The following is a 27227-nucleotide window of genomic DNA, read 5'->3' on the forward strand; positions in this document are numbered from 1 at the left end:
GGTGGCATCACCGACTTGATGGACATGAGTTTGAGTAAGCTCCAGGAGTTGTTAATGGACAGGGAAGCCTGGCATGCTGCAGTCCATGGGGTCACAAAGAGTCAGACACAACTGAGCGACTGAACTAAACTGGAACACTGTAAATCAACCATACTTTAAAAAAATTTATAAAGTCTTCTCAATATTATTTGAATATAGCAATGTTAAATAAACTATTTGGAATAGAATTTCCAAGAGTCTGTTTGTTCTAAGTACTGGGGCTTCCCAGATGACTCAATGGTAAAAGAATCTGCCCATTAATGCAGGAGATGTGCGTTTGATACCTGGGTCGAGAAGAACCCTGAAGGAAGATGGCAACCTACTTCAGTATTCTCACATGGGCTTCAGTCCATGGAGTCAAAAAGAGTTGGACAGGACTGAGTGACTGAGCATATATACGCACAGCACATACTGTATTTAGGGTCTCTTAGATGGGTCATTTTTTATGCAAAATTAGCTCAAATGGAATTAAAGAAGCAAGCATTGTCACTCTTTCTACAAGGTAGAATAACAATTACTAGATTATCATACACAACAGTGTTTTTACCTGCTAATTGTTTTACTTATGTACAGACTTTTTTTAGAACTTTAGAGATTTACTGTATCTATAGTATCAGGGAATAAGCATTCCTATATAAGCAAATGTGTAGACAAACATCTAGTTCTGCTTTTGGACTTCACAGTCATCACATGAAATGAAAAACATCTCTTTTGATGCCATAGGCACAAAGTCATCAACTAAACCTGAAAAACCAAAAATCCATTTTCTCCAAGTTTAAACCAGACTATTTATTTCATCAGATTTCCAGAAACTAACCTGAAAAAAGGAACTAACTTCATAAATGCAACCTCCTAAGGAACAAAGGGATACATAACTTTTCATGCTATATAAAGGCAGAAGTTGAGAATTATTATTCAGAGAACCCTACATCAGTTAGTCCAAATTGTTTGCTAATGGTAATAGTAAAAAGTTTGGCAGACCTAAAAAAATAGCATCTCTATAACTTCCATTCTGACTGTGTCTTCAAATTGCCAAAGAGAAAGAAGAAAGAGTGAGAGAAGGAAGAAAAAAATACTTAATAAAGAAAATCAGCCAAAATCTACCAAACTTATTTGAATCCCAGAGTACAAGAAGCACAAAGCCAAAGGAAGCTAAGTAAAATGATGCTTAAATCATTACTGATTTTTTTGGCCTTGTGGATTTACACTTCAAAAAGTGTAACCTTGTTATTTAAGATGTGTAAGACTCTCTTATAACTAGTGTGTCTTGTTATAAAAATCCATGTTCATAAAATTATTATTTTACTGATCCCATGTTCTCACAAACTGGTCATAGACTTAAAGTCCAGGTTATTCTAAGTGTAAAATCGGTGAAATCTAAATTCAATCCATCTTATTGCTGTTCTTGTAGTCAATACAAGATATCCCCACCCTCTACCCCCTACTAGGTTCAGTAGTAAGCTCCTCTGTTCTATAAATACTGCTGCTTCTGGATGATTTTCAGGGAAAGTTCAAAAGAAAATAAATTATAGCAGTTTAACCAAGAGGCAAGGAAGGTACAGATAACAACCAAGACAGATTCTCTCTTTTTTAAGCTTCCATTCCAAGAAAAAGAATGGGAAGCAAGAAGGGATTCTTTTAATACAGGCCAGTTAATTTATGAAGCAGGAAAAGAGAATGATGTCAAGCATAATTCTTAAAAATACTACAGACATAATTATGGAAATGCACTAAAATGAATATTCCCAAGACTAAATTAAATTTAAAACTAAAAAAATTGAAAAACAAGTCACTATTCTTACTTAGTATTCAACATATGCAGAATGATATTACAAATGTGATTTATACAATTAACATTTCTGAAGGCAGGGGAGACTAAAGTGAAGTTCATACTAATCTTAAAAAAAAACCTGTTTATTAGAATAAGTCACTTTTTAAATAGTTCAAGAGCCTTAAATAAAAGTACATATCAGTAAAATTGGCACAACACTGAAAATCAATTCTATCTCAATTTTAAAAAGTACATATATCTGTAGATTTTCCACTTAGCATGGGTAATATTCCTAAAAACTGTAATGTAAAAAAAAAAAAATTTGTAAGTTAAATCTGATTTTCCCATGGTTACAATGTTAAATTAGAAGAATTTATTCTGCAAATGGCTATTAGCACTCAACTGTCAGTCCTCTCCAAGAATTACTCTCAGTTCCACAGATCACTTTGTTCAAGATTACACTACCTCTTGGTGGCAGTTTGCATCAAATGACTTTTCAATGTAGAGGAACAAAGATCCAGCCGGCTTACTTCTCCCTACATCAGCTCTGAACTGCCTTCCTGTAGGTTTGGCTAAGGCTATTGTTCTGATTGAAGCAGCACAGCCCTATTTCCCCTTCAGCCCAATTCTGCTTCCTTCCCTTTACCAATTGGTGTAAATCCCAAAAGTTCTCACTAACAACATCCAGCATATTAATCCTGCTTCCAGGGAACCAACCTGCAAGTACTATAGATAAATCAAACAAGATTACTTATATAAATCAAGCAAGACTACATATATAACCAATCACATAAGATTCTACTTATGACCATACTATATCACATCCTACTGCACAAAATTCTTTTTTCTTAATTCAGGCTTGCTTTTTTTTTTTAAGTAATCACAAGGGTATGGAGTAAGGAGATCTTGAACTTACCTCCTCCCACAGACACACCAAAACTATAACTACATACATGACAACTATTTCTGAGAGCAAACTAAAGACTAACAGAACAGATTTTCCACAAAGAAGGATATAAAGAAATGGCCACATAAAGACAACTAAGAAGGGCAGAGACACTGTCCAGTTAGAATCTACACTCCTAGTGTGGCAACCCACAAGGAAGAGGGATGTCACAACTACAAAAGTTGCCTCTGAGGAGTGAGTGGTCTGAGTTGTACATCAGGCTCCCCAGCCTGGGGGACCTGCATAAGGAAGAGGAGTCCTCATAAACCTGGCTTTGAAACCAGTGGGGCTTATGTCCTGGAGAGTCGGGCTTTGTCCTGTGGGAAACGGAAAATCAACTCTTGAAGGGATCATGCACAAACTCACAGTGCAGGGGCAACAACTTGAAGAGCACATGGTTCATACAAGAAGGAAATTCATTGACTAATTTTAGGACATGTGCCAGAGAGGCAGGGATCTGGTGGAACTCTGTGGATGAAGCACTGGTAGGTAACATTTTTTCTTTTTTCACTCTTCTTCCTCCCAGTTGGTCCTGAGATGGCAGGCATCATTTCTGTCACTATCAACCTAGATAACACAGTGAATATTAGTTAATGCCCCACTCTAGAATTCCAGAATCAGCCCTGCCCAAAACACCAAGCCCAATACCTCTAAAGTTGCCCCTGCTTCATTTTACCTGGTAGGCCACCTCAGCCAGCACTGTCAGTCAGTCAGTTCAGTCTCCCAGTCATGTCTGACTCTTTGCAACTCCACGGACTGCATCACGTCAGGCCTCCCTGTCCATCGCCAACTCCCGGAGTTTGCTCAAACTCATGTCCATTGAGTCGGTGATGCCATCCAACCATCTCATCCTCTGTTGTCCCCTTCTCCTCCCACCTTCAATCTTTCCCAGCACCAGGGTTGTTTCCAAGGAGTCAGTTCTTTGCATCACGTGGCCAAAGGATTGGAGCTTCAGCTTCAGCATCAGTCCTTCCAAAGAAAATTCAGGACTGATCTCCTTTAGGATGGACTGGTTGGATCTCCTTGCAGTCAAAGGGACTCTTAAGAGTCTTCTCCACCATCACATTTCAAAAGCATCAGTTCTTCGGCACTCAGCTTTATTTATAGTCCAACTCTCACATCCATGCATGACTAATGCAAAAACCGTACCTTTGACTAGATGGACCTTTGTTGGCAAAGTAATGTCTCTGCTTTTTAATATGCTGCCTAGGTTGGTCATAACCTTTCTTCCAAGGAGCAAGCATCTATTAATTTCATGGCTGTAGTCACTATCTGCAGTGATTTTGGAGCCCAAGGAAGTAAAGTCTGATACTGTTTCCATTATTTCCCCATCTATTTGCCATGAAGTGATGGGACCAGATGCCATGATCTTAGTTTTCTGAATGTTGAGTTTTAAGCCAACTTTTTCACTCTCCTCTTTCACTTTCATCAAGAGGCTCTTTAGTTCTTCTTCACTTTTTGCCATAAGGGTGGTGTCATCTGCATATATGAAGTTATTGATATTTCTCCCAGTAATCTTGATTCCACCTTGTGATTCATCCAGCCCAGCGTTTCTCATGATGTACTCTGCATATAAGTTAAATAAGCAGGGTGACAATATACAGCCTTGATGTACTCCTTTCCCTATTTGCAACCAGTCTGTTGTTCCATGTCCAGTTCTAACTATTACTTCCTGAATTGCATACAGTTTTCTCAAGAGGCAGGTCAGGTGGTCTGGTATTCCCATCTCGTTAAGAATTTTCCATAGTTTGCTGTGGTCCACATAGTCAAAGGCTTTGGCATAGTCAATAAAGCAGAAGTACATGTTTTTCTGGAACTCTCTTGCTTTTTTGATGATTCAATGGATGTCGGCAATTTGATCTCTGGTTCCTCTGCCTTTTCTAAATCCAGCTTGAACATCTGGAAGTTCACAGTTCACATACTGTTGAAGCCTGGCTTGGAGAATTTTGAGCATTACTTTGCTAGCATATGAGGTGAATGCAATTGTGTGGTAGTTGGAGCATTCTTTGGCATTGCCTTTCTTTGGGATTGGAATGAAAACTGACCTTTTCTAGTCCTGTGGCCACTGCTGAGTTTTCCAAATTTGCTGGCATATTGAGGGCAGCACTTTCACAGCATCATCTTTTAGGATTTCAAATAGTTCAACTGGAATTCCATCACCTCCACTAGCTTTGTGTGTAGTGATGCTTCGTAAGGTCCACTTGACTTTCATTCCAGGATGTCTGGCTCTATTTGAGTGATCACACCATTGTGATTATCTGGGTCATGAAGATCTTTTTTGTATAGTTCTTCTGTGTATTCGTACCACCTCTTCTTAATATCTTCTGATTCTGTTAGGTCCATACCATTTCTGTCCTTTATTGTACCCATCTTTTCATGAAATGTTCCCTTGGTATCTCCAATTTTCTTGAAGAGATCTCTAGACTTTCCCATTCTGTTGTTTTCCTCTATTTCTTTGCATTGATCGCTGAGGGATGCTTTCTTATCTCTCCTTGCTATTCTTTGGAACTCTGCATTCAAATGGGTATATCTTTCCTTTTCTCCTTTGTCTTTAGTTTCTCTTCTATTCACAGCTATTTGTAAGGCCTCCTCAGACAACCATTTTGCCTTTTTGCATTTCTTTTCCTTGGGGATGTTCTTGATCCCTGCCTCCTGTTCAATGTTACAAATCTCCATCCATAGTTCTTCAGGCACTCTGTCTATAGATCTGATAGACAGCCAGCACTGATGCCCCTACAAAATGGCCCCCAAACCACCCCACCCAGTGGGCATCACTGGCCAGCACTGGTACCTCAAAAGCATCTCCCACTTCAAGGGGCCAGTCGCAACCACCAGCCCACTTGCAGCAGTCACAGTCCAATTACAACAGAAGGGGCACCCTGCTCACATAGGGGATATCACTTGAGAGGACCTAGCTCTGGTCACCATGAGGCATTGTGTCACTGGGTCCCAAAGGACATCCACTACATAAAGTCATGAATCGTAGCTAATATACCTGCTACATATAGGAGAACAGTTAGGGAAAATGAGACAAAAGAATACTTTTCAAACAAAAGAGCAAGACAAAACTTCAGAAAAAGAACTAAATGAAATGAAGATAAGCAATTAACCTGAGTTCAAAGATACGGTCATTAAGATATTCAACAAACTTGGGAGAAAGAATGGATGAACTCTGAGTAATTAAAAAAGAGGTAGAAAATATAAAAGAGAAATAATCAGAACTGAAGAATACAATAAGGGAAACGAAAAACAAACAAGAGGGAATCAACAGTAGTTAAGAGGATGCAGAAACATTTGATCAGTGATCCAAAAACTGAGTAATGAACGTCACCCTATGGCAACAGCAAAAGGAAAAAAAAAATTGTTTAATGAAGATCATTTAACGGACCTCTTGTATAACATCAAGCATACCAACATTTGCACCATAGAGGTCCTAGAAGTAGAAGGGAGAGAAAAAAGGACAGAAATCCTACCCAAAACCATAATGGCTGGAACTTCTTCTAACTTAGTAAAGGGAGCAGACATCCAAGTCAAGGAAGTACCGAAAGTGCAAACAAGATGAACTCAAAAACTCACACTAAGACATATTATAACTAAAACACCAAAAGATGGGGACTTCCCTGGTAGTCCAAAAGTGAAGAATCCACCTTGCAATGCAGGGGACATGGGTTTGATCCCTGGTTGGGGAAATAAGATCCCACATGCTGAAGGGCAACTAAGCCCATATGCTGCAAGTGCCTCAAGGATGACTTGATGAAGCCAATCAATCAACACATTTTTTTTTTAAATGCCAAAAGTTAGAGAATCATAAAAGCTGTAGGAAAAAAATAGCTAGTTATATACAAGAGAATCCTGTAAGACTGTTAACTGATTTTTCAGCAAAAATTTTACAGGCATGAAAGGACTAGCAATATATATTCAAAGTACTAAAAGGAAAACACTTAGAAGAAAGAATACTCTACCCAGCAAGGTTACCATACAGAATTTAAGGATAAATAAAGAGCTTCCAGACAAACAAAAGCTAAAGGAGTTTGTCATCACTAAGCCAGCCCATATAAGATAAAGGGACTTCCTTAAATGGAAAAGAAAAGAATGAAATGGAACAGAAACAAGAAAATTATGAAAATTAAAAAAAAGTATTACTGGTAAAGGCAAACATATACTAAAAGCAGGGGATTAACCACTTACAAAGCTAGTATGAAGCTTAAAAGATAAAAATAGCAAAAGTATCTATATCTAAAATAATTACTTAAGTGATACACAAAATAAAAAATGCATAATATGATGTTCAAAACGTAAAATGTTGGGGAGGATTAAAATGTAGTGCTTTTAGAATACACAAACTTAAGGAACCATCAATTTAAACCACTATGTATATAGATTGTTATAGATGAATCTCTCAGTAACCATAAACCAAAAACCTATGCAGATACACAAAAAATTTAAGAAAAAGGAATAAAAACTTAACACTAAAGAAAGTTCTCAAATCACAAGGGAAAAGAACAAAAGAAGAAAGGAATAGAAAACTACAAAAATTTAAAAAACAGAAAACAAATAACAAAATGGCAATAAGTACATTATGTCAAAAATACTTTAAATATAAATGGGCTAAATGCTCCAATCAAAAGATATAAGGTGACTGAGTGGAGGAAGAAAACCAGACCCATTTATATGGTGCCTACAAGAGACTCACTTCACATCTAAACACACACACAGACTCAATGTGAAGGGATAGCAAAAGAAATTCCATGCAAATGGAAATGAAATTGTATATGTAGCAATATAAATATTAGACAAAATAGGCTTTAAAACAAAGATGGTAAAAGAGAGATGGAGAAGAACATTACATAATAATAAAGGGATCAATACAACAAGAAAATATAACACTTGTAAATATCTGTGCACCCAATATGGGGCACCTAAATACGCAAAGCAAATATTAACAGACATAAAAGGAGATATCAGCACTAATACAATAGTATAGCAGTAGGGGACTTCAATATCTTACTTACATTAATGGCTAGATTATTCAGAAAGAAAATTAATCATTGAAACATAGGCTTTAAATGACATGCTGTACCTGATTAACTTAATAAATACATATAGAATATTGCAGTCCAAAATAGCAGAATATAAATATTTTTCAAGAACACAGAACATTCTCCAGGATAGATCACACATTATTCCACAAAACAAGTTTCAGTAAATTTAAGAAGATAGGCCTGACCAACTCCAGGACTTCCAGGACCCTGCAGCTAGGCTCCCTGGAGCCTAATTCCACTCAACTGTAGGCCAGCACTAGTCCCAGGACCAGCCTGCCCCCACCCGTGAGAAGGCATCTGCAGGATGCTCTAGGCCATGGCTCTGCTCATCAGCAGGTTGACACTAATTCCAGACCCCCAGGGGTTGCAGTCAGAGACCTTGGGATTGGCTGCACCTACTAGCGAGACAGGCCACCAGCAGGATAACAACAGTTAGAAGACACATTTAGAGGATATTATGCTAAGTGAGGGCTTCCCAGGTGGCTCAGTGAGTAAAGAATCCACTTGCAATGCAGGAGACATGGGTTTGACCCCCGCATCAGGAAGATCCCTGGAGGAGGGAATAGCAACCCACTTCAGTATTCTTGCCTTGAGAATCTCATGGACAAAGGAGCCTGGTTGGCTATAGTCCACAGGGTCACAGTCAGATACAACTGAAATGACTAAGCACAAACTCACACACACATGCTAAGTGAAATAAGTCAGATAGGAAAAAACAAATAGTTTGTGACTTCACTTTATGTGCAATTTAAAATATAAACAAAGCAAAAAAAAGACTCATACAGAGCACAAACAGGTGGTTGCCAGTGGTGGGGTATATGAAAGAGGTGAAAGGGATCAAGGGGTACAAACTTAAAATAACTAAATCATAAGAATACAATATACAGCTCTGAAAGGAAACATTCAATAAAGATAAGACCTGAAGTCACTTAACTTTTCGAGTTAGTCATAGTATGTCTGTTTTGCCTCTTCCTTCTAATTTCACATTTCCCTGTAGCAAACATGGTTATCAGAAATCAATCTGTCTATGTAAAAGAAAAGAAACTCCTTTTGCTTATTTCAGCCATCATTTCATCTGTAACAATTCTTTTGGTTCCTGATATTATTCAAAGGATATCTGCTTTCAGAATGCAAAGATCAGCTCAATTAGCCTGAAATTTACTAGTCTTGAATGGTTTATCACTAACTGCTTCATGTTGTCACTCAATAGCTATTTCAATGCCTCTTTCCCTTGCATTCCTCTACTGTAGAAGTTAGAAAACAAATACTTTCAGAAATGTAGCACAATTCTAGACAATGAGATGCAGGCAGAAGTCCTATTCTTTGTAGGGAATGACAGGAAGATCTGAATGCTTACACCCTCCGACCCCCGCCAAAAGCCACTAATCACTGCTATGCTTCAGTTTAAAAAAATGAAATAAACACTAAAATTTGAACAAAGCAAGTTTGAACTATGATTACAGCCAACTCAGATTTTATAGAAAATAACTAATACATTAAAAAAATGTAAGTACTCACTTAAATAGCTTTATAACATTTTATTAAGAATGAATATCAAAATATTTCAGTATTTAATTAAATTATTATAGCTGAGTAAGGATATTAAGTACTATATTAGGAATATTATTAACAAGAAAACAAATATGAGCTATCTGGTTACCTTTAAGCATAAATTTTCCACACAGGCATATTTTTCCTTGCCATGTGTGATTAATTCTATAACAAGATAACGATTCAGAAATCATCTGAACCAGCAAAAGTGTATGTCAATCAGATTTCACAGTTGATAACAGAACTGAGGGAAATACTGCTCCTTACCAATATGTTTAATGGGGAAGTTTTGCATGGCAACCAAATGAACAGTGTATACCCACTGGGAAAAGGAACTTATGTTCCAAGGTCAATGAGCACCAAAGTCCACTATATTTTCACTAAAAAAATAAATAAATAAAAAATTGTGGCTTAGGCATGAGGAGTTCCAAAAAAGCAAATGTTCACATACACTTAAAAAGTTTTACTTTCCAAATTACTTCAGTTATTTGGTAGCCTAACTGACCAATCACCAAAATGTAACAAAGAAAATAAAAAGAAGGTATCCCTCCTTGGAAGACATATATATCAGAAACCAAGTCAAAAAAGCAGATCAAGGGGAAAGGGAACAGTGTCTAAAATTAGATACAACCTTTATATCATTTCAGTCATTAAAAAATTGAATTTGTCAGTTAAGACAATAGCACTAATACACAGGACCTCTTCAGAAAAAGTGACAGGGACAAGCATTTACTCCTCTCTCCCTTTTTTTATTACATTAAGTCCCCAAAGCATCTGAGCATATGCCATTACCCATATGCTCTGTGACTCACGCTTTCTTTCCTTATTTTGTGATCCCCATATTCTCCCCACTTCATATGGCTATGCTGCTGCTGCTGCTAAGTCGCTTTAGTCGTGTCCGACTCTGTGCGACCCCATAGATGGCAGCCCACCAGGCTCCCCCGTCCCTGGGATTCTCCAGGCAATAACACTGGAGTGGGTTGCCATTTCCTTCTCCAATGCATGAAAGTGAAAAGTGAAAGTGAAGTCGCTCAGTCATGTCCGACTCTTAGCGACCCCATGGACTGTAGCCTACCAGGCTCCTCCATCCATGGGATTTTTCAGGCAAGAGTACTGGAGTGGGGTGCCATTGCCTTTTCATATGGCTGTATTTCCACTTTATTCTTACATCTGATATTCTTGAAAATGTAGGCAATGGAATTTTAGATTGCCAAATAAGCTAGAAAGACTTATTACCTTTATTCCCTAAAAGCATATGCACATACCCCAATGACGTATCCCTGCACAACCCAACAAGATTACTTGGCGCACATTAAAATCTCATTTAAGAATGATGATATTAAGTGAATAAAATACTAATAAATGAACAGATTATTTTTAAAAGTTAACAAACTGTTCTCTCTAATTTTGACTCCATTTACTTATTTGTGTTTTTGTACATTTTTCCCAAGGAGGAAGTTAGGGGAAAGGAATAGTTAAAAAGAAGAATCAGGGATGACCCTTGTGGTCCAGCAGCTAAGTCTCTGTGGTCCCAGTGCAGGGGGCTGGGTTTAATTCCTGGTCAGGGAACTAGATCCCATGTGCCACAACTAAGACCCAGTGCAGCCAAATAAATTAATTTTAAAAAATCAAAGAATAGCATCAGCATCTGTATTAGTTTCCTGTGGCTGCCATACCAGAGCACTGCAAACTCTGTGGCTTAAGACAACAGAAATTTATTGCCTCATATTTCTGGAGAATAGAAGTTTGAAATCAAAGTGTGAGCAGGGCCATACTCCCTCTGAAATCTACAGGAGAGAATCATTCTTCACCTTTTCTAGCTTCTGGTATTTGTCTGTGATCCATGGGGCTCCTTGGCTTGTATATACCTCACTCCGATATGGCCATTTTCTCCCTGTGTATCTCTATTTCTTTGTCTCTTCTCCTCTTCTTATAAAGACACCAGTCATATTGGATCAAGGGCCCATGTTATTCCCACAAGAATTCATCTTAAGTAATGACATCTGCAATGACCCTATTTCCAAGTAAGGTCATTGGGATACTAGGGGTTAAGACTTAAACATGTCTTTTAAACAATCCAACCCACATAGCATATGACAAATGGATATTGCAAATTAGATATCTAATTATCCCATCAAATATAAAATGCGGTATTTTCTCTTACAAAATTTTTCTATGCTCCCAGACCTCTTTAATTTTTTACTTATTCTTTTCATATCTATCAACCTTTCTTTCAAGATGGCCCTAATTCAGTTTAATCCATCAAGTCAGATTTGTTTCAACAGTCTCTGAATTGGCATCCTCCTACTTTCAAGGTCTCCTCATTCAGACAATCCATTTCAAATATACTGTTTTTTTCACTTCTTACCAACATGTGAATTCTCTTTAAAAACTCCATTAAGTATATATAAAGTGCTTAGCAGGACTAGTTCATAGTATTATTTAGTAAAAAAAAAAAAAAAAAAACTCTATTACTATCATTTTACTGTATTTATTGTTACTCACATTTTTATTATTTCTTATAGTATTTATATTTTATGAATAATTCTTTCCATATCAAGATCAATAATTTCTCAAAACTAATTCTGATTCCCAATAAATTTTAAAAGCATCAGGACAGAAGGATGCTTATTCTTCATATTTACTATGGCATGATATTATACCCAAGTATTGAATATTTTACAAACAAAAGGGCAAATACATCCAGTTCTATACCTGAGAAGGAGTGGTTGTAGGAATTTAAAAATTATCAAAAGGAATAGTGTAGTATGAAAAATATCTCAGAGTATAAGACTTCTCATTTAAGTTTCAATGTGGTCCTTACAATTTACCACTACTCATTTTGGCTGAGCATGGAGGAAGCACTAAGAATTATGGGGCAGTGATGACCTCTATGGTCAAAGAAAAGAGAAGCTGTTTATGGTGACCAGATTTTTTCAGAACTCCTCTAGTCTGATATTTGAGTATTTTCACAATAGAGGCTCTGTAATTTACTAATTAAGCTATAATTTACCAGAGTCATGAGTACTCTACAAAAATTACAGCATTGGTGTTTTGGCTACATCTTTAGATATGTTTCTTCTAATTGAATTTTAACCTATATAATACTAAATTTTGCCTGGGGATTAAAAATATCTCATTTTTTAACAATAGGTAATGAGTACATCTACTCTATTTTTGTGTACATTTGAAATTTTACACTTAAACATCCTCCTTTACTTGATTTTTAAGTTGCATCCAATTTTCTTCTATATAAATAATATGGTAATGAATATCTGTTTTTCACAAATCTTTAATGACGTATCTGCTAACATCCTTAAAAGGGATTCCAAGAAATGCATTTGATGGATCTAAAGATATATAAATGTTAATGCCATTAATTCATATTGATAAAATGCCTTTTGGTAATCTTACACCAATTTATACTATCAAACACAGGGGACATGAGGGCGATTGACACAATACCTTAATGAACATTGCTGTTAGCTTCTTTAATTAACATCTTAACAAGCACTGACTATTACCTTTTAGGTCTTGATGAATATAAAATGATTGGTGAGAAACAAAGATGATTTCATTGGATTTGTTATGGAAGGGAGAACAATATTGCAAGCTGGTTTCTATGTTAGTCATTTGGAAATTGTACAATTTTAAAATTATCTCATGTTGTCCTTCCATGGTACCTGAAGTTCTTCCTTCAGTAGAGTTACTCTTTGGTTCAAAACATGGGGCAGTATGTATGATACCTGACATTTATTGATCTCAGCATAGGTGATCCATTAATTTCAAAAAAAATTATCAGTGCTAAGAAACAACACCTATGCTATTAGTCTGAATTTTAGTGTGAAGCTGTAAAATGAGCTGCATATATATATATATATATATATATATATATATATATATGCAATTACCATAAACCACAAAAAGCATATTCATAGTCACTTCATCTAAAGCATATTCATAATAAGAGATAAAAATGTAACTCATAGATTAGCTAAAGACTTCATTCCTTAGTCATTAAACTATTATGAATAGATGTTCAGTAACACATTTTTCAAACTTTATAATTCTATCTCCAGCACAGGACAAGAATTTTATACTTTATATATGGTGACAGTGTACCTTTTAAATCAAAGGTTTTAAAGTGTCTGACAGGTTGACAGTAAGGTCACCGTAAACTTCAGATCCATGGTTAAGTCAAGCCAACCTGATATCTGAGTTATGGAACAGGGCACTGGACAGCATGAACAAATTTCTTAATTTCCAAGCATGTAATCATCAGCAGTTTTATAGAAGTGATATTTATGATCTCAGAAGGTTATAATGAAGGAGACCATTATTAATACGTTTTTTGACGTGCATCTCATGTGGATTAAACTCATGAGTTACACTGAAAATTTTCATAGTGAGGTTTGTTGGTAAATCGTCTGTCCAAGAAAACAGTATAGTTTACCATACGCTACCATATATAAGACTATTCAGAGAATTGAAGCAATATTTAACACCACATTCTTTTGCCTAAGAATACTTACATAAGGTAGGAGACCAAAGAAGAAAATAAATGGTAGAAATTGTACAATAAATATGTAAGACTGGTATAGTGAGCAAGCATAATATGCAAGTATATACAGTAAGTATAATATGCAATCCAACCCTTATCACTCCTCTAATACCACCCGTCTGTAGTTTGTTGCATCTAAGGGTTCTCCTAAATCTACTTTCTGTGATATGATTTAAAGCAAGTTATTTAACTTCTCTGATCCTCAATCTCATCTATAAAATGGTAAAAAATAATATCAACCTAGGGTTTTAGTAACGATTAAATCTGATAATGTAGGTCTCTCATCCTGGGAGTGCATAAACTACTTCTGGTCATGGATTTACTGATAATTGTTTTTGTTATAGATTTTCATTTTGAGGACAATCTTTTAAAATAATGAATTCAAGTATGATAAAAAATAAACACAAGTATGATTAAAAAATAAAAAATAAGCATGTAAAGTGAATGAACATCTTAAAGTACCAGTATGTAGTGTCAGTTCTGCTTTGGCATTTGTGTTCTGGATCACACTGTCCCCCAAAAGTACTACTTTAATTGTCATAGCTTCAAGTGAAAAAAAAGTCACCTTTAATGACCATCCTTGAAAAATTATCATTAGATATGTATGTCTTTGGTTCAACAAAGAGAACAGGATGTAAGGTATTCAAGGGAACCCTCAAAGCTTAGACTCATACAATTTCTTAGAAGCAGCAGCAATTAGGGCCTAACAAGTTACAAAGTAACTCTAGCCCTTACAATCCTGAAAATAGAAGTAGAAAGTCACTGAAAACAAATGAGTTTTATTCATTTAATTATAACCTCTTTCCATAAAGAATTTGATAAAGCATATTAAAATTAACAAAATCATAGATATGAAAAATTTCATCACAGACCAGGTCTCCAGGTCTAATGCACTGAGATACCACCTGGTGTTGTGATTTGCTTAGTCAAGCATTTTAAAACTGCTTCAGTTGGTCAGAATTCCTTCTGACTAGTTCATAAGAGGAACTTTTATCACTGGGTCAAAGACAAGAGGGGAAAATAAGTAAGGAAGGCATTGATAGAGTAGGCTGCCAGAGATTTCAGTAAGCTGGAGAAAATTATGGTAGATTAGAAAATTAATGAATCTAATTACAGGGCTGCAGAACAGAAGCAAAGGGAGCTTTCAAAGCAAGATATCAGCAAAGGAATGGTTAATATGGTAGCACAGATTGGTAAGCAACTATTTTCACAAGTAACAGCATAAATTCATAGTCATCAGATCACTGAAAATAATACATATTTTTCTCTAATTCTACAGTTCTAGAAGAAAGGATAATAGTTTGAGTGTTTTTTTCTTACTTACACATTTGAATACCTCAAAATAATAGAAAAAATTTAGGACATTACCAATTAGCTCACTTTTTCCTTGATCTTTTCTCACACCTTTGATTATACCAGTTGCCAAAATCACAGAAAGAACCATAGACAGAAGAAAAAATTCCATCATGTTGTTCACTTTGATACCTTCATGACATAATCTCTTCAATATCTTTGAGATATAGTTACAAATGTCTCAAAGTAATGGATAACCTACTAGCTTATTAAATGAAATTATTTAGTTTTGCTTTATTTTATCTTTTAATTCTAACATCAGCTAGGTTTTCTGTTTCCTAAAAAACAAACAAAAACAAATCTTAATTGAAAATATCAAATTTACACAAAGCTGCCAAAACAAAAGGAGCACAATGAACACATATATCCAGACTCCTCTATTGTTAAACCTTTTACCCTATTTGATTTATTATTTGCACCATGTTCTCTATACACATATATAAAATATTGTTTGAAGTATTTAATGGTAATTTACATATACCACAGTCCTTTACCCCTAAAATTTCAGTGGGTATTTTCTAAGAAATCTACTTAAGGATACTCTCTTATCTAACCATAAAATTATAAACTGTGTACATTATATATTGATAAACATACTTGTATCTAATATTTCAATTGTTAGTTGACTTAATAATGCTGTTTATAGTATTTCTTTTTCTCTCCTCCAGTACTAGAAATAGCTTAGGGTTAGATACTATATTTAGTTGTCATGTCTCTTCAATCTCTGAACATTTCCACAGTCTTTGTCTATTTGACATTGACATTTTTAAAGGACACAATGTTCACTCCTTTCTTTAAATAAAACATTCCTCAGTTTGCATTTGTCTGATGTGATTAGGATGAAGTTAAGCATTCTTGACCAGAATGTCATAGCTGGAGACATACCAGGTCTAACTGTCTTTATTCATTCTGTAAATTTTAATCACATGGTCAAGCTGTTACATGATTTCTCCACACATATTATGGATATTTTTCTAATTGCAGCTTACTAAGTAGACTCATACTTGAAGTCAATCAACATCCAGCTTCTCATCAAAATTTTGCCCTAGATTCATCATCCATACATGATCCTTTCCTGATCTCTCTTTATTGTGATGATTTTCAAACTCTTCAAACTCAGATCTTGGTATTTACAATTAGCCCTTAGCATTCTATTATAAGCAAAAGCCTCTCTTTCTCTTCTATTTATGGTAACAAAACTTTACTGTAAACCTGAAAGTTACTAAGAAAGTAGATCTTGAAACTTCTTCACAAAAAGAAAAACAAAAAAGGTAGCTATGTGAAGTGATGGATGTTAGCTAATTTTATTGTGGTAAACATTCTATAATATATACATATCAGATTGTTGCATTGTACACCTTAAACTTACACAGTACTATAGATCACTTATATCACAATAAATCTGGGGCAAGGGAGAAACAGAATAGAGTAGGTATGAGCTTAATTTAGTGTGGGTAAACTACCCAATTAATCTCTGAAACAAAGTGATAATGTTAATTGCTTAGTTGTATCTGATTCTTTGCAATCCCATGGACTATAGCCTTCCAGGTTTCTCCGTCCATGGGATTTTTCAAGCAAGAATACTAGAGTGGGTTGCTGTTTCCTTCTCCAGGGGATCTTCCAGACCCAGGGATCGAACCCAAGTCTCCCACATTGCAGGCAGACTACTGTCTAAACCACCAGGGGGTTTCAAAACCAGAAATGGGCTAATAACTAATGTTCTTTAATACTGAATAACTGTCACTACCTATGGGCACTAGCCACTGGTTGTAGAGGAATCAGGATGTTCATCTCTATCCCGGAAGCTATTCCTGTCAACTCCCTGAAAATATAGATTATCAAATTCAACAAATGTTTATCAAGTACCTACACAGTGATAAATCAGCAACTAGTTTTACTTATAAAGAGATGATAACATATTCTGAAAACGATATGCACATAACTATAACATAGTATAAAATGACAACTATGATAACATGCACAGAGAGTATCAAAGGAAATAGAAATAAACATCATCACTATCTGTCATAGCACAGACTGTTCTCCCCAATAAAAGTGTCTGCAGTTTCAATGCAAGCCAATGGCAATGCATACTTTTGACATGTGCTTTACAAACTAATATTTAGTAGCACACTTTTAATAAATAAATATGACTCCAAATAAAATTGAGGGTTTTTTCCATTAGCGCTCTCAATAATCTTTCCAAAATGATGCTGAATTTAGATTTAAGAGGATTTTAAAAGACTAGTCCTATTACTGTTACTTAGTTTTTGTTTCTTCCTTATTCATAGGTAGCAGGAAATTTGTGTAATTACAAAAAAAAAAAAAAGATGAAACTAAGTCATTCAATATTGTGGTTCCAGAGAAGTCAGGATAACAGGTGGCAAGAGCTATATATGAAATAATAGGATCAATCATCATTCATATGGCAGATTATTCTTTCCAAAGATGGTCATAATAACATCTCTAATGCACCTGTGATTTTGACACACCTCTCAAGAGGTGAGATATGTTTCTTCCTCTGGAATCTCAGCAGGTTTGTGACCTCAGAGGTGAGGTCATAAAAGGCATCACACTTCCTCCTGTTTCGCTCAGGACACTATCTTTTGGATTCTCCTGTGAGCAGGCTGGCTGCCCTAAAGTCAGCATGCTGTGAGAAACTCTCAAGAGATCACAAGGTAAAACTACATGAAGAGACAAAGATGCCCAGTCAGCCTTCAGCTGCATCGACTGCCTTTATCAACTCCGGCCACAGTCTACCTGCAAATGCATTAGAGAACAAGCCACCACTGCCCAGCTGAACACTTCTCCAAATTCTGACCCAGAGAATCCATGAGCAATAATAAAAATGATGGCTGCTTTAAGCTGCTAAGTTTTGGGGTGATGTTACGCAACATTACATGTTAGCATTCCAGACAGTGAATAGTGAGTAACACCATGGACTGGTCTGAAAAGGAATGTCAGGTAAAGAATTAAAGGTATGAAAATCATGCTGAATGTTTAAGTCTCATTCAAGTGTCCACAGGGCTCTCAGTTTTCCTCAAAGTTCATTCAGTAATGTTGATCTAAGCAAAAAAAAAAAAAAATTCATGAACATTAAGTGGTAAAGCTAACTTTGGTCTGCTAGAAAGAGTTAGCAGCAGTATTAAACAGAGTTATGATTCCAATAACTGGATCTATCGCCAAAGTTCCAGAGACTTAGCTTCTGATTTACCTATTCTAATATACTATTATTATATATATACTTTGTAAATAATAATTTACAAAGTGCTTTCATGCACATGATTTCATTTGATCGTATAAATAATCCTGTGAAGTAGTAGAGCCTCATAGTGAGAAAACAGAGAAGATACACAGGTTGGTTAGAATTGAAGAGCTGGGGGGTGGGAGATGTTTTTAATCCAAACAAGTAGAAGACTTGATCTGCTAGCCTGACCTGGGATTCAAGACATAAGTACATGCATGGAGCAACATGATATGTTAGACTCTAATTGTCACTGACCAAGTGGTATATGCTGGAAATGTGCCACTCACCAAAGAACAAAGACTCGGGTGTATATTAAATATTATGCTCTTAAATGTTATACTCTTTTTGCTTTAAGAAACCCTCCCCTAAAAAACTTACTTTTTTTATTATTCTCTGGATAATCATCAAAGGCTATTCGAAGGAATAGTCTCAGGAGCCTTATAATTTTTTAAATGTTAAACAAAGTAGGTGCTATTTCAAAGTCCAAAGTTTTGATTTAATGAATGCCAAGCATCTCAAATCCACAGAAAATTTTTTTAACACAACATTGCTGGAGATCCTCCAAAAAGGAAGGTTAACATATGGACCAAATGGAAATCTCCTAGAACTCCAAGTACTCCTTATCAGGATGGGAGATATTTGTTGCTATCATTGTTTTTGTTCAGTGTACCCAAACATTGATTATTTACAGGAAAAAAACAAAGTTTTTTTATTCTTTGCCCTACTAACCACCCCTCCCTCACCACTGGAATAGTTCCATCTCCTTTTAACAACTTCCCATTAAACCTCATGAACCATATCCTGTACTTAATGGGCTGTTAATATTTTAAAGCTTCTGTAGTTCTACTGTAAATCCCTAGTCCCTTTTGCAACATTGAAAAGATATACCAATAAAATTCCTCCAACTGATGGTACAAAGAAACCACACATCTTACACTTTGATAGTTAAACAATAAGCTGTATTATTACATGAGACACATCACTGGCTGAGACACATCACTGGCTTCAAGTTACATTCTCGTCATGTTAGCCCACAACAGGCCACAATGCACTGGCTTAATCATTAGAATGGCACTTCAGTGCTTACAAAAATAAGTAATAAATACAATCAAGGTAATATGCCAAGAGAGTTTAACCTGATTATTTTCCTCTAGAAAATTTACAGAGAAAAAAAGATAATAAGGTAAACTAGCTATCTCAAGGAAGTAAACTAGACCTCTAAAAACATTTTGTCCCTCCCTCCTTTTTTGGGAAAATACATAAAAACAGTTGAGATGATGTCATTTCTAGTTTCTGTGCCCATTTTTATGCATGCATACAATCTTTTAATAATTCTTGCCAAGAACTGGAATGAGATAAGTTTTATCTAAGTAAAACATTTAAGTTCAGAAAAAGAAACATTATGATAAAATTTACAGGACTTAAAATGCCTTGATTTGAGATAAGGAAGAAAACTACACTACTATCTGATTGGAGCAGATGTTTCCTATCTACGGCCACCCAGTTTATCCCCTGGTCACTCCTGACCTAACCCATCTGGTTCATACTGTCAACCTCTCCTCTGCTTCTATTTTCAGCTTTCCAACTTCCTCTTCAACAATTAGAGATTTCAGAGCAGAAAGCTGTGAATTTTATATAAATAGAATATATCTATGATGAATGGGACATCATTCTTCCTTAAATTCTAATGGATGCTTTTTTTTGATGTACCACAACCATTCTTGAAATTTAACTTTAGTTTTGTTTTGTTGTTTAACTCCTGACAATTTTCTCAAATGTTTAACTACAGTACTATTTTGCCTACTAAAATCAAGACTAGTGTATCTTAACCTTTTCTCTTGGCTATATAAATAAGCCCCTGAGTTAGTTCTTCAAAACTCAAATACTTTGGCCACCTGAAGAACTGACTCATTTGAAAAGACCCTGATGCTGGGAAAGATTGAACATGGGAGGAGAAGGGGATGACAGAGGATGAGATGGTTGGATGCATCACCGACTCAATGGACATGAGTTTGAGTAAACTCTGGGAGTTGGAGATGGACAAGGAGGCCTGGCGTGCTGCAGTCCATGAGGTTGCAAAGAGTTGGACACGACTGAGTGACGGAACTAAACTGATATAAATAAGCATCTTAAAATTAGCAAGACCAAGAACTTTTGTTTTTCCTCTAAAAACCTTCCCCACCTCTTGTGAAAAAAAACAACTCCATTCCATCACTTAGTCAGCCTAAAACTTTGGAGCTGTCATTTACTCCTCTCTTTATCTAATGCCACTGGTCCCTATACAATACACTGGCATAATTCTATTAACTCTGCCTTCTAAGCATATATTTAGAATGTGATTCCATTGCCACAATACTGGTTCAAGCTCCTATCATGTCTTATTGGAAGTGCTGAATAACTTTTAATTGGTAACTTGACTTTCACCCTTTTTCTTTATAGAGCATGTTATCCACCTAGAAGTCAAAATGATTTCTCTCTCACTTAGAGTAAATATTATCTTTACATTGGTCTCCAAATTCATAAGTGATCTAGTCCCTGAATCTCTCTGATCTTACCTTCTACCTCTCCCTATTCCTATCATTTACTCAACTCCTGCCACACTGGTCCCTAGATTTTCCCTTGAATATGTTTAACTTGCTCCTGCCTCAAGGCCTTTATTCTCCCTGTTTCATTTGACCAGGTGCCTTTCTCCTACTATCTCCCAAAATCTATCTGGCTTACTCCATCACTTCAACTGAGCCTCTAAAATTAAATTTCACCTTAAGAGAAGCCTCCTGACCACATTATATAAAATAGCAATTCCTACACACATACATAAACATATACTGTGACTCTCTTGACTCTACTGTCTTCACACATTTAGAACTAGCAATTTATTCTGTATTTCTTTATCTTGCTTGTCACCTATGTCCCCAATTTAAATGCAAGCTCTCCCAAAGACAGGAGGAATTTTGTTTGCTCATCACTGTACTTCAGCTCTTAGAATTCATGGTATATAAGGGCCTGAAAAAAATAAATTCATGAATATTACACTTTAGCCCAATTTAAAATCACTGCTTAAGAATCTTCATCCAGGTTGTCTATGATATCCAGATGTGATATATCAAATCCTAAAAAAATTAGAATAAAGTGTCACATTTTAGTATTGATATTAATTAATGAATTAGGAAACTATATTTGACTCAGTTTTTAATATAAACAAGTAGGTTACCTAAATGCTTTGGCCTGTATGAAAATCACATACTCAAAAAAAAAAAAAAAAGAAAATCACATACTCAAAGAAGAGAAAACATAGTATTTGCAATTTCAGAGGACCGCTTACAACTCCATTTGGTTGAATTTATCATATTATTTCCTAAAAATATACTTATAGTCCCAGGTAACAGTAGGAGCAAGAAAAGAGTAAGAAAGGGCATCAAAAAGAGAAACTTGGGAGTCCCACTGACAAACTTGGCCATGTCATAAGTGCTCAAATCCTGGACAGTGTTGGTAACCAATTAAGAAACATGTTTCTGTTTACTATGAAAAATAACATTTATTCTTATATAAATTATTATTACATACAAATTCAATCATGTAACAGTTTATTGACCCATGCATAATTCATTAAGTCAAATAAATTACGGATACAAGTTAGAGCTAATAATAGTTGCTAGCATTCTTTTTCTTATCTTGTAGATTGAATATTTGTGTCTTCCCCAAAATTTATATGTTGAAGCCCTAATGTCCAATATGATGGTACTTGGAGGTTGAGCCTTAAGAAAGCAATTACATTTAGTTGATGTCATGAGGATGGGTCTCCATGATGAGATCAGTGTCCTCAAAAGAAAAATAAGAGACCACCTCTCTCTCACTCCCTCTTCCTTTTCCCTCATTAGGGCACAGCAGAAAAGTGGCTGTCTGCAAGGCAGAACAAAATCAGGGAAGAGAACTGACTATCACCTTGATCTTGGAACTTCTCAGCCTCCTGTGAGAGATAAATTCCTGCTTTTTAAGCCTCCCAGTCTCTGGTATTTTGTCACTTGCATCTTGAGCTAAAACAACTTAAATGGAAAAAAATATATTTAAAAGCTAAATTTGTATAAATAACTCTAACAGAATTCTACTCTTTCTTTCATAAATATTTCATTCCTATTCCAACTACCTCCTACCTTTTGCTACCAATCCATCCTCCTCACAGTCTATCTAGTCCCTGCTACTTCTCAAATTGGAGTATGAGTAATGAGAGGAGCTTGGCAGGTTGCCATAAAGTAGGCAGTCATAAGCTAAATATGGTGCCTCTTCCTGCTCTTTCAATTTTATTCAAAGATGGGGGTATACTGGGGAAAGAAAAAAACAACTTAAAAGTTAACAGAAAACATTTATTATTAAAATAAACATGGATATTAAAACTTCAGTGCACAGAAACCTTGAAAGATATTATGTATTTCTTGAAGGCTGTCACAAGCTAGAAGTTGTAGCTTCTCCTGTAGACCACATTACTATGCCCTTAAGGGTAAAGAAGTAGGGAATTAGAGCTGCTCTACAATATATTCCATTTGTAAGTCTCCTACTAAGTCAATTAATCTCACTAGGGTGCTAAATATTAATAATAGCTGCCATTTATTGAGTACTAATTTATACCAGGCACTGCTCTAAAATACAAGAATTATTTAATCATCATAATCACTCAATGAGGTAGGTCATTATTACAATCCCTATTTTATAGGTGAGAAAATTAAGCACAAAGAAATAATCTGTCCAAGGACACACAGGAAAGCAAGGGGGAATCTTTAATTAAACAAATGATTATGATGTGATATATATTCTGGGAGAATATATATTGTCTAAGGTGAAAATATGATTATCAAAAGGTAAAAGCTTTTAGAACCAAGAAACTATATTTTAAGAGTAGAATGACAAACACAAATGCAGAGTCTCAATTATCAATAGTTAGTTCTTGATGGAGTGAATTATGATTGTAAAGTCATCTATAAGCATGTTTTTGTGCAAGCACACATACATACATTAACTTTAACCATATACACATAATTTCATATTGTATAATAATGTCCTTTAAATATTTTAAAGCAATAATTTTATTACTCTTACCATGATAGTATGTTGTAACCTATTTACATGTTACAAATTCATAGCACACGTAACCAATAATATATGCCTACACAAGTAAACTTGGAGTAGAGGGTAATTTATATACATCTGCTTTAGCAATAAAGTTATAGATGATTCATATTGAAATATGATAGTTAAATTACTGGAATATTACATATAAAAAACAAAAGAAAAGATTGTTCATGCAAAACATATATTTGGAATCGAATAACAAAATTAAATAAAAATAATGCAATTGAAAACAATAAATTTACTGAAAACTATTCAAAATAACACTGATATAATGTTTTTTGAAAATTCAGCTATATGCAGCTGGAAACTGTTTAATGTTAAAATACAAGTCCCTAATCGTATGTATCTTAGTACTTTCTACTGTATTGCTTACTTTAATGAATACCAAGTTTTCCCAAATCTTTATAACTTGCTTGTGCGTGCTAAGCCACTTCAGTCATGTCTGACTCTTTGCAACCCTATGGATCGTAGTCTGCCAGGCTCCTCTGTCCACGGGAATCTGCAGGCAGGAATACTGAAGTGGGTTGCCATGTCCTCCTCCAGGGGATCTTCCCAACTCAGGGATTGAATCCGCGTCTCTTATATCTCCTGCATTGGTACATGGGTTCTTTACCACTAGCGTCACTTGGGAACCCCTATAAAGTGCTTTGTAGTTTGCTAATAAATAGCCCTAATCTACATATTAAAGATCAAAGTTCACAGAGCTGTATCTACTTCTCTGTAGCACCAAAGGAAGAACTTGTAGTTTTGATCAATTTGTAGCCTCTGAAAATGACCTTATAATATCTAACAACAGGCCCCTATATTTTCTTAAAGAATCACTGGCTGCAAATAAGCAGACTCAGCAGCACATCCTCTCAGACGACAATGGTTTCTCTAAAGAAACTTGACTCCTATATATGCTGTCTACAAGAGACCCACCTCAAACCAAGGAATACATGCAGACTGAAAGTGAAGGCCTGGAAAAAGATATTTCACGCAAATAGTGACCAAAAGAAAGCAGGAGTAGCAATACTCATATCAGATAAAATAGACTTTGAAATAAAGACCATGGAAAGAGACAAAGAAGGGCACTATATAATGATCAAAGGATCAATTCAAGAAGAAGATATAACAATTATAAATACATATGCACCTGACATAGAAGCACCTCAATATAAGGCAAATGCTAACAAGCATGAGAGGGGAAATTAACAGTAACACAATAATAGTGGGAGACTTAAATACCCCAATCACACCTATGGTTAGATCAACCAAACAGAAAATTAGCAAGGAAACACAAGCTTTAAATGATACAATGGACGAGTTAGACCTAACTGATATCTATAGGGCATTTCACCCCAAAACAACGAATTTCACCTATTTCTCAAGTGCACACAGAACATTCTCCAGGATAGATCACATCCTGGGCCACAAATCTAGCCTTGGTAAATTCAAAAAAAATTAAAATCATTTCAAGCATCTTTTCTGATCACAATGTGGTAAGATCAGATGTCAGTTACAGGGAAAAAAAAAAAAACCTGCTAAAAATACAAACATATGGAGGCTAAACAACATACTTCTGAATAACCAACAGATCATGGAAGAAATCAAAAAGGAAATCAAAATATGCACAGAAACAAATGAAAATGAAAACATGACAACCCAAAACCTATGGGATTCAGTAAAGGCAGTGCGAAGAGGAAGGTTCACAGCAATACAAGCTTACCTCAAGAAACAAGAGAAACATCAAATAAATAACCTAACTTTATACCTAAAGCAACTAGAAAAAGAAGAAATGAAGAACCCCAAAGTTAGTAGAAGGAAAAAAATCATAAAAATCAAAGCAGAAACAAATGAAAAAGAAATGAAAGAAACTATAGCAAAAATCAACAAAACTAAAAGCGGGTTCTTTGGGAACGTAAATAAAATAGAAAAACTAGACTCATCAGGACAAAAAGGGAGAAAATCAAATCAATAAAATTAGAAATGAAACTGGAGAAATCACAACAGACAACACAGAAATACAAAGGATCATGCAACTAGTATCAGCAACTACATGCCAATAAAATGGACAACTTGGAAAAAATGGACAAATTCTTAGAAAAGTATAACCTTCCAAAACTGAACCAGGAAGAAGCAGAAAATCTTAACAGACCCATCAGAAGCACAGAAATAGAAACTATAATCAAAAATCTCCCAACAAACAAAAGCCCAGGAACAGATGTGAATTTACTTCACAGGTGAATTCTACCAAAAATTTAGAGAAGAGCTAACACCTATCCTACTCAAACTCTTCCAGAAAATTGTAGAGGACGGTAAACTCCTAAACTCATTCTATGAAGCCACCATCACCTTAATACCAACACCAGACAAAGATGCCACAAAAAAAGAAAACTATAGGCCAATATAACTGATGAACATAGATGCAAAAATCCTCAAGAAAATTCTACTAAACAGAACCCAGCAACATATTAAAAAGATCATACATCATGACCAAGTGGGCTTTATACCAGGGATGCAAGGATTCTTCAATGTTTGCAAATCAATCAATGTGATACACTATATTAACAAATTGGAAGATAAAAACCATATGATTATCTCAATAGATGCAGAGAAAGCCTTGGACAAAATTCAACACCCATTTATGATAAAAACCCTCCAGAAAGCAGGCATAGAAGGAACATACCTCAACATAATAAAAGCCATCTATGACAAGCCTACAGCAAACATTATCCTCAATGGTGAATAATTGAAATCATTTCTCCTAAAATCAGGAACAAGACAAGGGTGCCTACTCTCACCATGACTATTCAACATAGTTTTGGAAGTCCTAACCACAGCAATCAGAGAAGAAAAAGAAACAAAAGGAATTCAGATTGGAAAAGAAGTAAAACTCTCAGTTTGCAGATGACATGATCCTCTACATAGAAAACCCTAAAGACACCATTCAGAAAATTACTAGAGCTAATCAATGAATATGGTAAGTTGCAGGATGTAAAATTAATACAAAGAAATCCCTTGCATTCCTATACATTGACAATGAGAAAACAGAAAGAGAAATTAAGGAAACAATCCCATTCACCACTGCAACGAAAAGAATAAAATATTTAGGAATAAATTTACCTAAAGAAACAGAAGACCTATATACAGAAAACTAGAAACCACTGATGAAAGAAATCAAAGATGACACAGATAGATGGAGAAATATACCATGTTCACAGGTCAGAAGAATCAATATAGTGAAAATGAGTATACCACTCAAAGCAATCTATAGATTCAATGCTATCCCTATCAAGCTACCAATGGTATTCTTCACAGGACTGGAACAAATGATTTCACAATTTATATGGAAACACAAAATACCTTGAATAGCCAAAGCAATCTTGATAAAGAATAATGGGACTGGAGGAATCAACCTACCTGACTTCAGACTATACTACAAAGCTACAGCCATCAAGACAGTATGGTACTGACACAAAGACAGAAATATAAATCAATGGAACAAAAGAGAAAGCCCAGAGATAATTCCACACACCTATGGACACTTTATCTTTGACAAAGGAGGCAAAAATATACAATGGAAAAAAGACAATCTCTTTAACAAGTAGTGC

The 27227-nt window shown here is 35.4% G+C and overlaps 1 protein-coding gene and 1 long non-coding RNA gene across 7 annotated transcripts in view; one reads left to right on the top strand and one right to left on the bottom strand.

Moving 5' to 3' along the window:
- Positions 1-27227, bottom strand: part of ADAMTS6 (ADAM metallopeptidase with thrombospondin type 1 motif 6) — a 278314-nt gene that overhangs the window by 203573 nt on the left and 47514 nt on the right. The window lies entirely within an intron of this gene.
- On the top strand, positions 17829-22513 carry LOC145516756 (uncharacterized). The gene is made up of 2 exons (XR_014061740.1): positions 17829-18241; positions 22389-22513. It is a non-coding gene; the product is annotated as an uncharacterized LOC145516756 (long non-coding RNA).

The sequence above is a fragment of the Giraffa tippelskirchi genome, chromosome 8 (assembly GCF_054371585.1).
Source record: "Giraffa tippelskirchi isolate mGirTip1 chromosome 8, T2T-mGirTip1v1.2.pri, whole genome shotgun sequence".
NCBI lineage: Eukaryota > Metazoa > Chordata > Mammalia > Artiodactyla > Giraffidae > Giraffa > Giraffa tippelskirchi.